The sequence below is a fragment of the Choloepus didactylus genome, chromosome 18, assembly GCF_015220235.1.
Source record: "Choloepus didactylus isolate mChoDid1 chromosome 18, mChoDid1.pri, whole genome shotgun sequence".
NCBI classification, from domain to species: domain Eukaryota; kingdom Metazoa; phylum Chordata; class Mammalia; order Pilosa; family Megalonychidae; genus Choloepus; species Choloepus didactylus.
In genome coordinates, this window is record NC_051324.1 from 41,940,530 (window position 1) to 41,955,191 (window position 14,662).

The window sequence follows — 14,662 nt, forward strand, 5'->3', positions numbered from 1 at the left end:
GCTGCTGCAATGCCATCACATATCACATTGTGAGCTGCAAATTAATTCCTTTCCTTAGCAGCTCTGATGTTCCACATTCTCATTCTTCACTCTTAGGCATACTTTTGGTATCAAAAGCTCTGCATGCAAAGTCCTATATTCCATCAAAACTAGTTAGCCCAAGGTGACATAATCATGAGCCTTGAAAAATACCAAGGCCTGGCTTTACATATAAGTGTTGAGCTCAGAAAACTACATATTATCTCAAGACTTTGAACCCTACTAATGCTGCTAGAAGGTACTCTAGAATTGTATGCTGAAAACTACAAAATACTGATGAAAGAAATAAAAAATCTAAATAAGTGGAGAGACAAACTATTTTCACAGACTGGAAGACTCATAGTCTTTACTCAGAGTAAAGTGTTGAGATAATATGTAGTTTTCAAAAAATTGATATATAGGTTCAATGCAATTTCTATCAAAACCCCAGAGTGATTTTTTTTGTGGTTATAGACAAGATTATTCAGATCTTTATGTGAAAATGTGAAGAACCAGAATAGCTAAAATAATTTTGAAAAGAAGACTAAAATGGGAGGAATCATTCTACTTGATTTCAAGACATTTTATATAGCTTTATTATTTACCAAGACTTATTGGTGGAGGAATAGGCACATAGATCAATAGAACAGAATAGTGAACCTAGAAATAGTCATACAAAAATACCCAACTGATTTTTAACAAAGGGGCAAAAAGCAGTTCAATGAAGGAAAGATAGTCTTTTCAACAAATGATGATGAAGCAGTTGGGCATCCAAAAGCAAAAAGAGAAAAATAAATTCTACAACCACAATCCTCCCCTCACGTAGAAAAACACCAACCATAATCTAAATCCCTTATCTAAATAAATAACTCAAAATGGATCATGGACTTAAATGTAAAATGTAAATCTATAGAACATTTTTTAAAAATTGGAGAAAATCTTTGGGATGTAATTTAAACAAAATATTCTTAGACTTAATTGCAAGCATGATTCACAAAAGAAAAAAAAAGGAGAAATTGTATTTCATCAAAAGTAGACATAGAAGCAAGAACCAGCATCCAGGAACAGAGCACTTTGCTCCTCCTTCAGAATGAATGGAGACAAGAAATCTGATGTTTACACCCAAGAAAGCACAATTTCATCCAACACTTCTCCCAGATTGTGAAGATGCTGACCGAGGATGAGATGGGGCACCCAGAGACAGGGGATGCTATTGCCTGGCTCACGGAGATCCTGGAGTACTGTGTCACTGAAGGCGAGTACAACCAGGGTTTGATGGTGCTGGCAGTGTTCCAGGAGCTGGAGGTGCCAAACAAGCAGGATGCTGATAGTCTCCAGCGGGCCCTGACTGTGGGCTGTAGTGTGGAACCGCTCCAAGCTTTCTTCCTGGTGTCAGATGACATCATGGATTCATCCCTCACCCGATGGGGACAACTCTGCTGGTATCAGAAGTCAGGCATAGGTTTGGATGCCATTAATGATGCCATGCTGCCAGAAGCATGTATCTACCACCTGCTGAAGCTCTACTGCCAGGAGCAGCCCTATTATCTGAACCTGATCCAGCTGTTCCTGAAGATTCCCGAGATTGGGCAGACACTGGACCTCATCACAGCCACCCCCCCACCCCCGCCAGGGCAATGTGGATCTTGGCAGATTCACTAAAAAGAGGTACAAATCCATTATAAGTACAAGACAGCTTTCTACTCCTTCTACCTTCCTGTAGCTGCCGCCATGTATATGGTGGGCATTGATGGAGAAAAGGAGCATGCCAATGCCAAGAAGATCCTACTGGAGATGGGAGAGTTCTTTCAGATTCAGGACGATTACCTTGACCTTTTTGGGACCCCAATGTGACTGGCAAGGTTGGCAGTGATATCCAAGACAACAAGTGCAGCTGGCTGGTGGTTCAGTGTCTGCAAACGGCCTCTCCGGAACAGCGCCAGATCCTGCAGAATTGCGGGCAGAAGAAGGCCGAGAAGGTGGCCGGGGTGAAGGCACTGTATGAGGAGATGGAGCTGCCAGCTGCCTTTACACAGTGCAAGGGACAGTTACAGCCGCCTTCTGGGTCTCATTGAGCAGCACTCTGAGCCCCTGCCCCTGGCTATCATCTTGGGGCTGGCGCACAGTATCTACAAGAAGAAAGAGTGACCCAGGAGACTGCAAGGGCTGGGAGGAGAGGCTCTTAATAAATTAGTCTAAACTTAAAAAAAAAAAAAAAAAAAAAAAAGCAGACATAAAACCTTCAGCTCTGTGAATGACCCTGTTAAGAGAATGAAAGACAACAGACAGGTAGAAAATTTTTGTAAAGCACATAAAACTAGTCTCTAGAATATATAAAGAACTTTCAAAACTGGATCATAAAAAGCAATTCAATTACAAAATGGGCAAAATATTTGAGGAGAGTAGAATGTCAAGGAAGTGGATATACAGAGATCAAATAAGCACATGAAAGGATAGCCAACATCATTAGATATTAGAGAAATTCAAATTAAAACTGCAATGAGATATGACTACAACCCTATTAGAATGGCTAAAATGAGTAGTCATTAAATGCTGTTGAGGATGCTGAGAAGTGAGTTACTCATACATTGCTAGAGAGAATGTAAAACGGTACAGCCACTCTGGAAAACAGTTTGGCAGTTTCTTAGCAAACTAAACATGCCGCTACCACATGGCCCAGCAACTGTACTCTTGGATATTTATCTCAGTGAAACAGAGACTTTTCTTCACACAAAACCTTGTAGCAAATGTTCCTAGCAGCTTCATTTGTAGTAACAAATCCAGGAAACAGGAAACAGCCTGAATGTCTCTCAATGGGTAAGGAGTTAAACACCATGGAATGGACTTCTGATACGTGCAAAAACATGGATGAATCTTCACAGTATTTTCCTGAGTGTAAAAAGCCCATCCCAAAAGGTAACGTACTGAATGATTCTATTTATATAACATCCTTGGAGTGACAAAATTATAGAAATGGAGAACAGATTAGTAGTGGATATGTTAAGCAGGGGATGGGAGCAGGAGGGAAGTGGCGAAGTCTATATAAAAGGGAAACCTGAGGTTCCTTGTGGTGTTAGAAATGTGACTAAAAATGTGAAAGAAATCTTGACTGTGATAGAAATCTTGTCAATATCCTGGCTGTGATACTGTACCATAGTTTCTCAAGGTGTTACCATGGGGGAAACTGAGTAAAAGTGCACAGGATCTCTCTGTACTACTTTTTTATAACTGCCTGGGACCTATGATTATCTCAAAATAAAACAATGTAATTACAATAAATGAATTCCAGTCATAATCTTATAACATTTACTATGCATAACCGTGGTGATTGATGCCTCAGGTGATTTCAGTCACTCAGCCCATACCAGGCAGGTGCTCAGTCTTCTACCCAAGGTTCTGCTTATTTCAAACTGATAAGGAAGAAGAGGGTCAGTCTGACTAGGAAACCTAGTGGGAACTTTTGTGGAAAACTGCCTCAAACTCCTTCAAATATCTCTGTGATCATATTGTCCACCGTTTCTTCTGGCTAAGCCCTCCTCTAGCACAAATTCTTACTTGCAAGTAGTTTCATTTGGGTGGGGAGTAGTCCCTGTGAGGGATTTGATCATCCACAGCTAACACTTCTCTAATGGAGAAATGGAAAAGGCTAGTTTTTACCAAGGCTTATTGATCCTTTTGCTAGTCTTTTCCAAACAGTTCTGAGTCCAGTGAATTTTCTTTATGGAAGGAGTAAATCCTCTAAATAATCAAAGTTGCAGACAATGATCACTTTGACAGGATGCAAGCCAAAGAGTTGGAATGAGGAAGCACTGCTGGCAAACCAGCAGAGAAAAAAAAAAAAATCAGCAGAGAAAACCCCCATGCACATGTTTCTTTCAAAACACATGGATGTGTATTTCCTTGTGAGCTTGTGTACATATACATGTGCACACGTACACAGTCATGGGGACCCAGGAGGAAATGCTGTACAGTTAGCTATGGCCCATAATAAGACCTATGATTAAAGTGAAGGACATTCTTCTTGAAAGAAAGAAAAACATACAGGACTATACAGAAACTAAAAACCAAGAGCTCCAATAAGTAGATATTATTTAAATGCTAAGGATCTCTCTTCTCTAGGAGGAGGCAGTAAAGGTTATGTTTTTATCTATATAAACAAAATGTTGCTAAGAAACACCTTGTTTCCAGAACATCTTGGCAGTAGGTCCTGAAAGAAAAAAAGTCAGGCAGCTCTGGAAGGGAAGGCAAGAGAACAAAACAATAGGAATTTTATCCATGAAGTGATGTGCTTTCTATAAATACACATTACAGAACTTATACATGAATAGTGTCCCTTAAGCTGGCTGCCTTGTGTTTGGGTATGAGGGGTGGACGAATGAATGGTTGTTACATAAAATACATTTGGATCTTCTTTGAATCACATTTAGAGGCAGTTTCCAAAATGCACAAGAACAGTGGTCACATTATTTATTCCACTCTTACTACAAAGAACACAGGCTTTAGGCATTATTTAACTTCTCTGGGTCTTTGTTTCCTCATCTGTAAATAGGTCTAATACCTTACCTAACCTCCAGATGCTGTGCTAGTCATGGATAATAATAGTAGCTACCCTTCTTTTTTTTTTTTTTTACCAGATTGACATAATATTTAATAGCATGCGGAAACAAACATGTTATGAAATATGAAATATACTTGTTATTACAAAGTAATGGGTAGAGGATAACTTCACTTTTGTAAAAATGAAAAAAAAATGTTTAAAAATATCAGCCTGGACAGTTAGATGCCCAAATAACAAGGATATTTAGTTCTGTTCAGTGATTAATTATTCTGCCTTTTGCTTTTGTGTATTTTTTGAAACAAAACAAGCTACTGGAGGTAAAGTTATTAAAGGCAGGAGTTAGAAGCCCAGCAGCAAATGTCCAATCCCCAGGAGGACAGGGCCAGCCTGGTACTCATGGTCAAGCCCAGATGTGGAACATTGTTCTTTTCTTTTCCTGTTGGAATGCCCTACACTTGACGTTCTCAGCATACTTATATTTTATGGGACTCTGCACGTTAACTGGCAAAACAGCAAAATGACACTAGAGACTTTGGTTTGAATCTCTACAAAATAGAACAACCATAATACATAAAACACACTAGAAATCAAGTGCTCCTAAAACAAAAAGCCCACCTGACTAAACCACTATCTTTGCTGGTTTTCTCTCACTTGCCTTCATTTTCAACATTCACTGTCCATCTAACTTTGTTTCATTGATTCTGGAGGAGGTGATTATTCTCACAAAGACACTAACATGAATGTTTTCTGAGCAATGGCTATTTGATGGCTTTGCTATGAGTCTATTGATACGTGCTCTTGCTGTTTAAATATCCCACAAAATCAAAAGGGAGTACCAAAAAAATAAATAAATAAAATTTAAAAAATAAATACAATAAAAACAGAAAAACATAAAAAAGGGAGTATCAAAATCCAAACCACACTGAAATTAGCAAATTTGAATGAAGAATGTTCCATTCTTTGTTTCATTAAAAAGGGGTCTTTGTAAAGTTACCAAATATAGAACAGCAGATTATACCTATATTGGTATAAATGAGGCTCAAAACCCCAGATTTTCTCCCCAAATGTTAAGATTGAAAGTAGTGCTTTATTCAAATAACAAGCTGAATATAAAAATTGATACAAACTTTAACCTAAAGTGTTTCTAAGGTATTTCCCAAAGCTCCCTGCCTTTTTATAATGCAGCTTTTCCAGGAAGGATTCAAGAACTTCTGTGAAAGTCCAAGAAACAAGCAAAACCAAAAAATAAACCAAGACTATTTTCTGCATTATCACTAACCTCTTCAGTACACCCTCTCACCTGCCTTTTACAGTGAGTTAGTATAGTCATCTTTGCCATAAAATTTTTCAGGCACCAAGAAAGAAAGGAACAGAAAGAATTCTATTAACAACAATGACATACATTTTGGGGAAAAATATTTTAAATTAAAATATTGTATCATTACAACAAAGAACAAAATATCCCTTGCTTTGCCCTTGGGCAACCAAGAAAAATTTAACTGTTTTATACCTCAAAAATAGAAAAGAGGTTTGCTGGAAATAAAGAGTGCTCAGTGCTTGCAACCCAAGCAATTAATATTCTTATTAGATCAGCCCAAATCATAGAAAGCAGTTCCTTTGCTAGAGGCAAGGGGAAAAAAATCCATTTTGGGACAAAGTTATACAGGATGAAAGGAAGGTGTGTCTTCAGGAGAGAACTGCAAGCCAAACAGAGCATAAGTAAATCTAGGCAGGCAGGTCAATTAGGCTTTACCTGCCTTTGTGAATGATGAAAATGCCCTTCCATCCCTCAGCTCCTCTCATAGGAGTTTGGCAATTGTAATAGGTCACTACCCTCTAGGGGCTCTTTCTTTCCACTGGACTATGTAATTGGTTCCTTCCTGCGTCAGACTGGCCCTGGGTTATCCATTTAGACCCTTGGTTGGCTGGAGGTGAACTCCTGCTTGTCTCTCTTGAGTAAAGAGAGGGAAGAGAATGAAGTCACATCTTTCATAAACTGAAGGCACCTCCACATCTGTGACAGGAGATGGGGCTGGGGGGCAGGATTTTTACCTTAAAATCTGAATTGACTACATTATTACTCAAAAACATTGCAAGAGTCAATTCTGGGAGAGTTGAGGTATACTTACCTAAGAAATAAAGAGTACTTTTTTGAGGACTTGATGCCTTATGACATGGAAAAAACACCAGGCTAAAGTGAGACACCATTTATCTTACATGAACAGCTGATAGTCATCAGGTAACCCGGGTATGACTGTTCCATTCCTTTATGGCCAGCAGCCCCTGATAGGTCAATACCTGTACCTTGCCTTATTGGTTGTTTAGTGGTTTGATTACGAATGAGTACTGATAGTGTTTCTGTGGCTAAAGGTGGAATTAAGCCTAATGAGAGTGGGTTGCTGGCTATAAAGAGATGGTTGAGGTGGAAAATAGATAAGAGGGCTTCTTAGAGGAAGACAACTTCATCTGACTTGTTACTTTACATCTATTCCACCAAAGGTGATACAGTCCCTGGTCAGATCAGGAAAACAAAGTTCCCTTGTTCTCACTTACAGCACAGAGAGCTGTTGCTACCTACAGTCAACTGAAAAAATATACTGTTTCAAGAAACAGACAGTGGTACTAGCATGGCAGACAACCAGCAAGATGAGAGCCATACCAGGGAAGGAAGGGATGTAACAAAGATTTGTGTGAGGCACTGGGAAGACAGCAAAGTCGTGAACTTGTGATTCATGCAAACAGTGATTCCTGTAACCTTCCTCCAACCAAAACCATAAAATGACATTGAGGTGCTTTAGTTTCTGATCATTTTGGGATTTTAGGCTACATATATTACAGAATAGCTAACATGTAATGCTTTTTATTGCAACAATTTTTAACCAAATTTTTAAATCAAAACTAATTTTTAAAATAACATCAGCATTCTAGATAGTTTATAGGGTTGATTTCTAGAGTTTCTGGGTGGGTATTCAAATAAAACGTATCATTTCATAAAGTAACTTGGACAATGGACATTTCTGACTCAATGATAAATATTTTATCAAAATCCTGCATTGTAAAGCCAAGCACAACCCAGGTAATAACCATGAGGTATGTGATTAGAATAACATATTATTGATATGTCAGCCTTCATCTCAGCATCATACAGGACATTACTTGATCTCTCTCATGAATTTGGTCTCCCTCTTTTCTAGTTCTTTCCTTTTTCAATTCCACTGCTTCCCTTTGTGCTTATCACCACAACAGAAATCTATGATCTCATTTGGAATAAAATCAAATCATTTACTAGATATAGAACACCTACTATCCACCTCAAATTCTGCTAAATATGATGGAACTACAAAAGAGATGTTTAACAGTGGTGACTAGCAGATGCAGTCTAGAGTAAAGGAGGAGTAGGGGCTTTGGAGTCACACAGTCCTGGCTCTGAGCTTCAAATTCCTCAATTGTTACATTTGAAAAAATACTGAAGAAAATTGTAAAGTTGTTGTGAAGATTAAATGAAACCACACATGTACATGAGGCTCAGGGAACAGAGTCTGGCACAGACTGAAACATGGATTATAGTTTAGTTCTTCAAAGATTATCATTGTATCTTTAGCATGTCACTTTACACCCTGGAAGATTAATTTCTTCATCTGTAAAAATGTAATTCAATTTGTTAGTTCCAAGAGTTTATGAGTCTAGTGACCATGACTATGAGCTATTTCCTTCTGGGAAATGCAGAATCAATATCAGAGGGGACATGGAACAAGAGAGAATTCTCAAATGATTGACAGAATCTAGAAATGGGACCAATAAGATTTCGTTGCTTAGATATTTTGAAGCCCAATAATATAAAGGTTTAGCACAAAGTTGCCTGTGATTGGACATCTCAACCAAGAATGCAATGAAGAATAATCAGCTTGAATACAAGATTAATCTTTTACTACTTTCTGACTCTCTACTTTCTACTTGTATTCTTTTGATTTGGATGTCATTATTTTTAGCTATGGTCCTAAACAAAGTCCTTAACAAGGTGTAATCACAACAAATACACACAAAAAGAAATAAAACAACAAACCAAAAAACTACAGAGAAAAATAGGTTCTTCAGGAGGATCCCATTACTTATTGGGACTCTACAAGATAAAATCACATTCATTCATTAAAAATGTATGTTATTGATTTGTTACCATATACCAAGGCACTGTGCCAAGGACTGAAGACATAGGAATGGGCCAGATAACCATTGCCTTGATCTATGAATCTTGGTCCAGTTTGGGTTACAGAGGAGCCCACAGACAACTATAATACAAAAAGTACTATGAAAGGAGAGGTCACTTTATCTAGCTCAGTTCTCCATCAAGGGTGATTTTTTTGCCTCCCCAGGGACAGTTGACAATATATGGAGACATTTTTCATTGTTACAGTTGGGGGCAGGGAGTGATTGCTAGTGGCATCTAGTGAGTATTGACCAGGGATTCTACTAACCCCTCCTCCATCATAGAATTATTCATCCCAAAATGTCAACAGCCAGGATTGAGAAATTCGGGTCTATATGTAAGAGATTAAGGAAGACTTCCTAAAGGAAGTGATGTTTAATCTAAGAGTTGAAGGATGAGTAGGGTATGAAATTTGTTGAATTTAGCAAGAAGGAGCTTGTTGGTGACCTTGGCAGGGAACAGCACAAGTGGTTTGAGGAGTGAGAAGTGAGAATGTGAAGAGTTCGAGATGTTTAACAAGTTTTGGTGGGCAGGAAACAGTGCAATAGCTGGTGGGGGGTGTGATGCTGATGCCTAGTTATAATTTGTTTGGTTTGGTTTTAAAGATGGATAAGCTTTGAACATGTTTAATGCAGATGGGAAAGAACAAGTGAGGGAGGAGATATTAAAAATTCAGGAAGAGAACAGGGAAAATTAATAGTGAGGTCTTCACATATTGTATGATTCTATTTGCATGAAATGTCCAAGATAGGCAAATCTGTAGACTCAGAAAGTAGATTAGTGGTTGCCTGGGGCTGGGGCGAGGGGCTGGGGGATAGTGGGGAGGGCCTCCTAATGGATATAGTTTTGTTGGGGGGATGATAAAATGGATCTCTGAGAAGGTGGGGATGGGGAGAAGGTGAGTCATCACAGAAGGGGAGTGATTGTTTTTAGGGAAGAGGAGGGACAGCTTTTTAAGTGACACTGAAGGAAGGGAAAATTCGATGGGTCCAGGTGAAGAACGAACTGAATGTGGCAGGAAGTTGAGGGAGTCTGATGGCCTCTTTTATACTTGTGAAGTAAATATATAAATACAAATATATATATATATATATATATATATATATATATAATAGATCTTCAGCTGAGAACAAGCAAGGAGGTTATAAGACAGATTTAAGAAAAATCACAAGTTTTGAGAGAGTTGCTGGCAAGATGAGTAGCAAGTGACGAGTAAGGAGTCAAGATTCTCGCTGGAGCCACCAGAAGACTAAGAGAATTTGGAGACGGTGGCTTTAGAGTGGCCCCAATCTGTCAGGTTGTTTGATCCTTAGCAGCAGTTTGCAAACTTCCTACTGTAGTCAGACTTGAGGTTTCATCAGGCCAGCGCCTAGAAGGACAGTAGAAGTGGAGTGCGGGGGAGTGCCGAGGATAATAATGGCAAGAGAAGAATAGAAGGGGTAATATGCACAATCTAAACATGCTAGGGAAAAAAAATGTGATGTGAAAGAACTGAAATTGCATTCATAGAGTAGGTCAATTTGTTACGACCGATTGAGTTATCTGTTGTAGTACCTTGGATCATAATAGTTCATATTTACATGGTAAATTACAATTTGTAGAGCAGGTTGTGTTTTGTTTTACCCTAATAATGATGTCTGTTATGTTTTACGCCTATATGTCTACAACCATCTTTCCTATTATGTTATAAAATAGGTGTTATCCATTTGCCCCTCTGTATGCACTCCCTTAAGACATACACATAGAAGGCCTTGTTCATAGTAGGATTTTAATAAATCAAATAGAATAATTTTTTTGAGTAGATATGACTTAAACGAGACCAAAATTTGGTATCAAATTGTCCACATTTAAGTACTGGTTATATCTCTCCAGGTTGTGTGTATTAGGGCAAGCTATTTAATTTCTCTTGGCATTGATTTCTTAATATATGTGATTATTATGCCACCTATTCAAACATTCATCTGTTCATAGTTGTTTCCTAAAAGGATTGCTATAGAGACGCGTTGGCTGCTCTATCATTCTCCAAGTCTGATCCCTCTGTTTTATCGGTGGAATTGTCCTACAAAAAGACATATTCAAGTCCTAACCCCAGGTCCTGTGAATGTGACCTTATTTGGAAATAGGGTCTTTGAATATGTGATTACCTAAAATAAGGTCAAACTGGATTAGTTTGGGGAACACTGGGCACAGATGGAAACAGAGACAAAAGCCATGTAAAAACTAAGGAAGGACTGAAGGTCAAGGATTGACAGCAAACCACGAGAGGCTAGGAAGAGGCAAGGAAGGATTCTTCTCTACTGACTTTGGACTTCTAGTGTCCAGAACTGGGGACAATAAATTTCTGTTGTTTTAAGCCATCCAATTTGATGTATTTTGTTACAGCAGTCCTAGGAAACTAAGATACTCTGCTTCAGCATTTGATCTTTTTTCCTTCTTCACATTTGTTTTTCTAAAAGCGAAAGTACCTAATCACCTGTTATTTAAACAAAAGGAGATGCATAATTTTTAACTAAAAAGCATTGATATACAATATTTAGATACACATTAAGCGAACAAGTCCCAGCTGAGTGCTTGTTAGAGCATCATGCTCCTCCCAAGGTCTTGCTCTCTCTGCAGTAACTGATAGACAGCTGTCATTAATTGGCCCACGACCAAGCCTCCAAGTTGTAGCCAAGAACAGGCCATCAGAAGCTAGTATCCTACTGGCGAGGTGACCTATTAAGCTATGCACTATATCACCAACTTCCCTGAACTATTTCTTTGTTTGTAGTAGGTTTATAGTAGAACTGGAAGACAATCTTTCAACATGGACCAGGGTCTTACTCATTGGTGAGTCTGAGCATGTAATATAACTGCAATTGCAATCAAAAGAAAGCAAGACGAATGTGGTAAATTCAGGTATTGGCAGGACTTTGGAAAGCATGGCAAGGGAGCGGTTAGCTGCAGCCATGGTTGGCATTCTAAGAAGGTGAACTTGGTCTCTAACAGAAAGCCAAGAGGACAGGTAGCAGTGAAAGAGAGCAGAGTAGACAAGAATAATATGTGGCTATTTGTTGTCTTTCATTGAGTTTGCTTTCCAGTGTTCTTTGCACTAAAATCTAAGGCTATTTTCCTGATTACAAAATTCCACTTTTGGGGCTATAGGGTAGATATGGCTTCCTAGGCATTTGAAAGGAATCTTTTGTGTCTGTGTGTGGGTATGTGTTTGTGCTAAGAATTTGAGTCCTCACAAAATGAACCATGTGAAAGCACTTTGTAAAAGGCAAAGTTTTCTGTAAGGGATTACTGCTTTTCTAGTTGGATTGAATCTTCCATACATTCATTTCACCTTCTCTGTAACTTCTTCCCCATCCCTATGCTTAGATAATTGTAATAATCTTCTCTCATGTATTAACTAATAATAGTTAGAGGTATTATCTCTCCCTGGAGAGTCTGAATATTTATTCTGGCATTTATTTAATTATAATTATTATTCTTTTAAAGCAATTTTAATATGCTCATTATAAAAACTGGAAAATACATAAATTAATGAAGAAAAATAATCTGTAATTCCTCCACATTAAATTATTCATTTTTATATCACAGTTTTCAGTTATTTTTACTATAGGTACTAGGATATAAAACATATATTTTTAAAATCATGGTCATTCTGTACATTAGTTTTGAATATTGCTTTTCATTGAAGAGTATATGGAGATGATTTTACCTTGTAATTAAATGTTCTTCAAAAAATACTTTATTGGCTTCCTAAGCGTTCATCATGTGAATAGAAATCATTTTTAAGCATATTTTTCTATGATGGATATTTTGTTGTTTCCAATTTTCATTATTATTTTTTAAAGCTAATGAACGTATTTTGTCATAAATTTGGTCAGTTTGCTTCCCTAAATTTCTACTTTCCTTTTAAGGATCATGCCCCAAAATGATAATACCAGTTTATGGATGGTCGAATATGTATATATTTAGTAAGACACTAATGAAGGACAAATGACTTATCATAGAACATAAAACTTCAGGCATTTTGTCAAAAGCAGCTGGGTTGGCATGGGAGAGCGGCAGGATGTTTGTAAATGAAGGCCCCTCCTAAAGATCCAGCCACAGCCTACTCACAAAGAAAGTAGACTCTGTGTCCTTGGTATTTCCCAGGTTTATCTGACCTAAATGAAACTTTTACATATGCTCTTTAATGCCTCCAGTTTTCCTTCATATGGCTTCAAACCTCAGCCTTCAAGTTTGCTTAGATAAATGATTATGAGTACCTGGCTTATATATCAACTCACAAATCACACCATCCTCTTCTTTCTAAGACATTTAATCTTGCCACAGATGGGTGTATGAACTTGGGTTATTTCCTATTTGTAGCTTCCACTGTATGGCTCAGACTTATAGCTCCTAAAGTTGATAGAATGCCTTAGTTGTTTATTATAATTGCCTCCAGCTAGGTTTCGAGGCTATATATCAACAGAGTAAAAGAATTAGAAAATATTCTTTTGGCTATTGTATCTGTATTTTGATATCATGCTGATACTTTCAAACTGTTGAAGGTTAAAAAGCTTAACCCTCCCTCCCCCATGCACTTTTGAGTTCCCTTCCCCCTCACAATTTTTGATATAGCATGAATGTAAGTAAGTAAAGATTAGGGAAAATGAGAATACTGACTGAGGTAGGATGAATTATGTACCCCAGAAAAAAATATGCTCTTAATCTTAATCCCGTTCCTGTGAATGTGACCCCATTGTAAAAAGGACCTTTTCAGGATGCTATTTTTATGTAAGGTATGTCCCAACAGAATGAGGGTCTTAATTAGATTACAGGAGTATGTTACACACAGAAGAAATTCAGGCATAGTCAGAAAAAGCTATGTGGAGGAGCTGGAAGCCAGAGGTCAATGGGAACTGGAAGAGAAAGGAGAGGGCAATGTTGTGTGACAGGAAAATCAAGGAACCCAAGGATTGCAGGGCAGCCAGAAGGCCACTGATCCCAGGAGGAAGCAAGTCTTCTAGCCAATACCTTGCTTTGGACTTCTGGCCTCTGAAACGATGAGCCAATAAATTCCCATTGTTAAACCAACCCATTGTGTGCTAATTGTCAAAGCAGCCAGGAAACTAAGACTGACTTCATGGGCTGGCATTTATTTGATAATGACTCTACCAAGGTAATTATTGGGATCTGGTTGCTAAGACTTGTTGATCCTTGGCTAAACACTCCATAACTAACTCTGACATTTTTCCTTCTCCCAGGCTGGTTCTGCTACTGAACTCAGCAGGTTAATCATGCTTTACCTATTCATGCATAGGTATGCATAAGTAAATGATTGGTGGAGTGTAGGTACATATGCATCAAACATGACAGTAGTGGTGTTCTCTCCATGAGATACGTTACAGGTAAATAAAAATTTTGACATTGTTTCTCTACTGCCTCATAAATAAAACCCTGACTTACATTTCACAATTCAATTAGTTCAAACCTTACTTTTGAATTTCATCTTATTTTAGTCAGTTATAATGCCTTTTCCTTACTGGGCCATTTGGTTTTTGAATGAGGATGTTAATTGTATGACCTTGGGACAGCAAAGGGCCCAAATGCACTAGCAACTCATTGTACTGTTACAAGTAGCATTTTGTGTGTTTCATGAGCTTTTTGAACTCTGCCGTTTTCTGTTCTCTCCAAATGATTCTGTGGTTCCAAGTGTATATTCATGCCCTAGTTTTGACAACACAATACCTGCTGGTCCTTGTCCTATCCTCAAATTATGGCAGGGCCACATAGAGCTGAGACTGGGGAATTGAGTCCAATATCATGGTTTGAGCCCAGGTTAATAACAGAATGACTTCAGAGAAACACTAAAGCATAGTCCATGGCACGAAACAAACAAAGTTGAG

General features: G+C 38.1%; 1 pseudogene; it reads left to right on the forward strand.

Annotated features, from left to right (window-relative positions):
• The first annotated feature begins 1,072 nt into the window (after positions 1-1,072).
• On the forward strand, positions 1,073-2,166 carry LOC119514337 (annotated as a pseudogene).
• Positions 2,167-14,662: the final 12,496 nt, after the last annotated feature.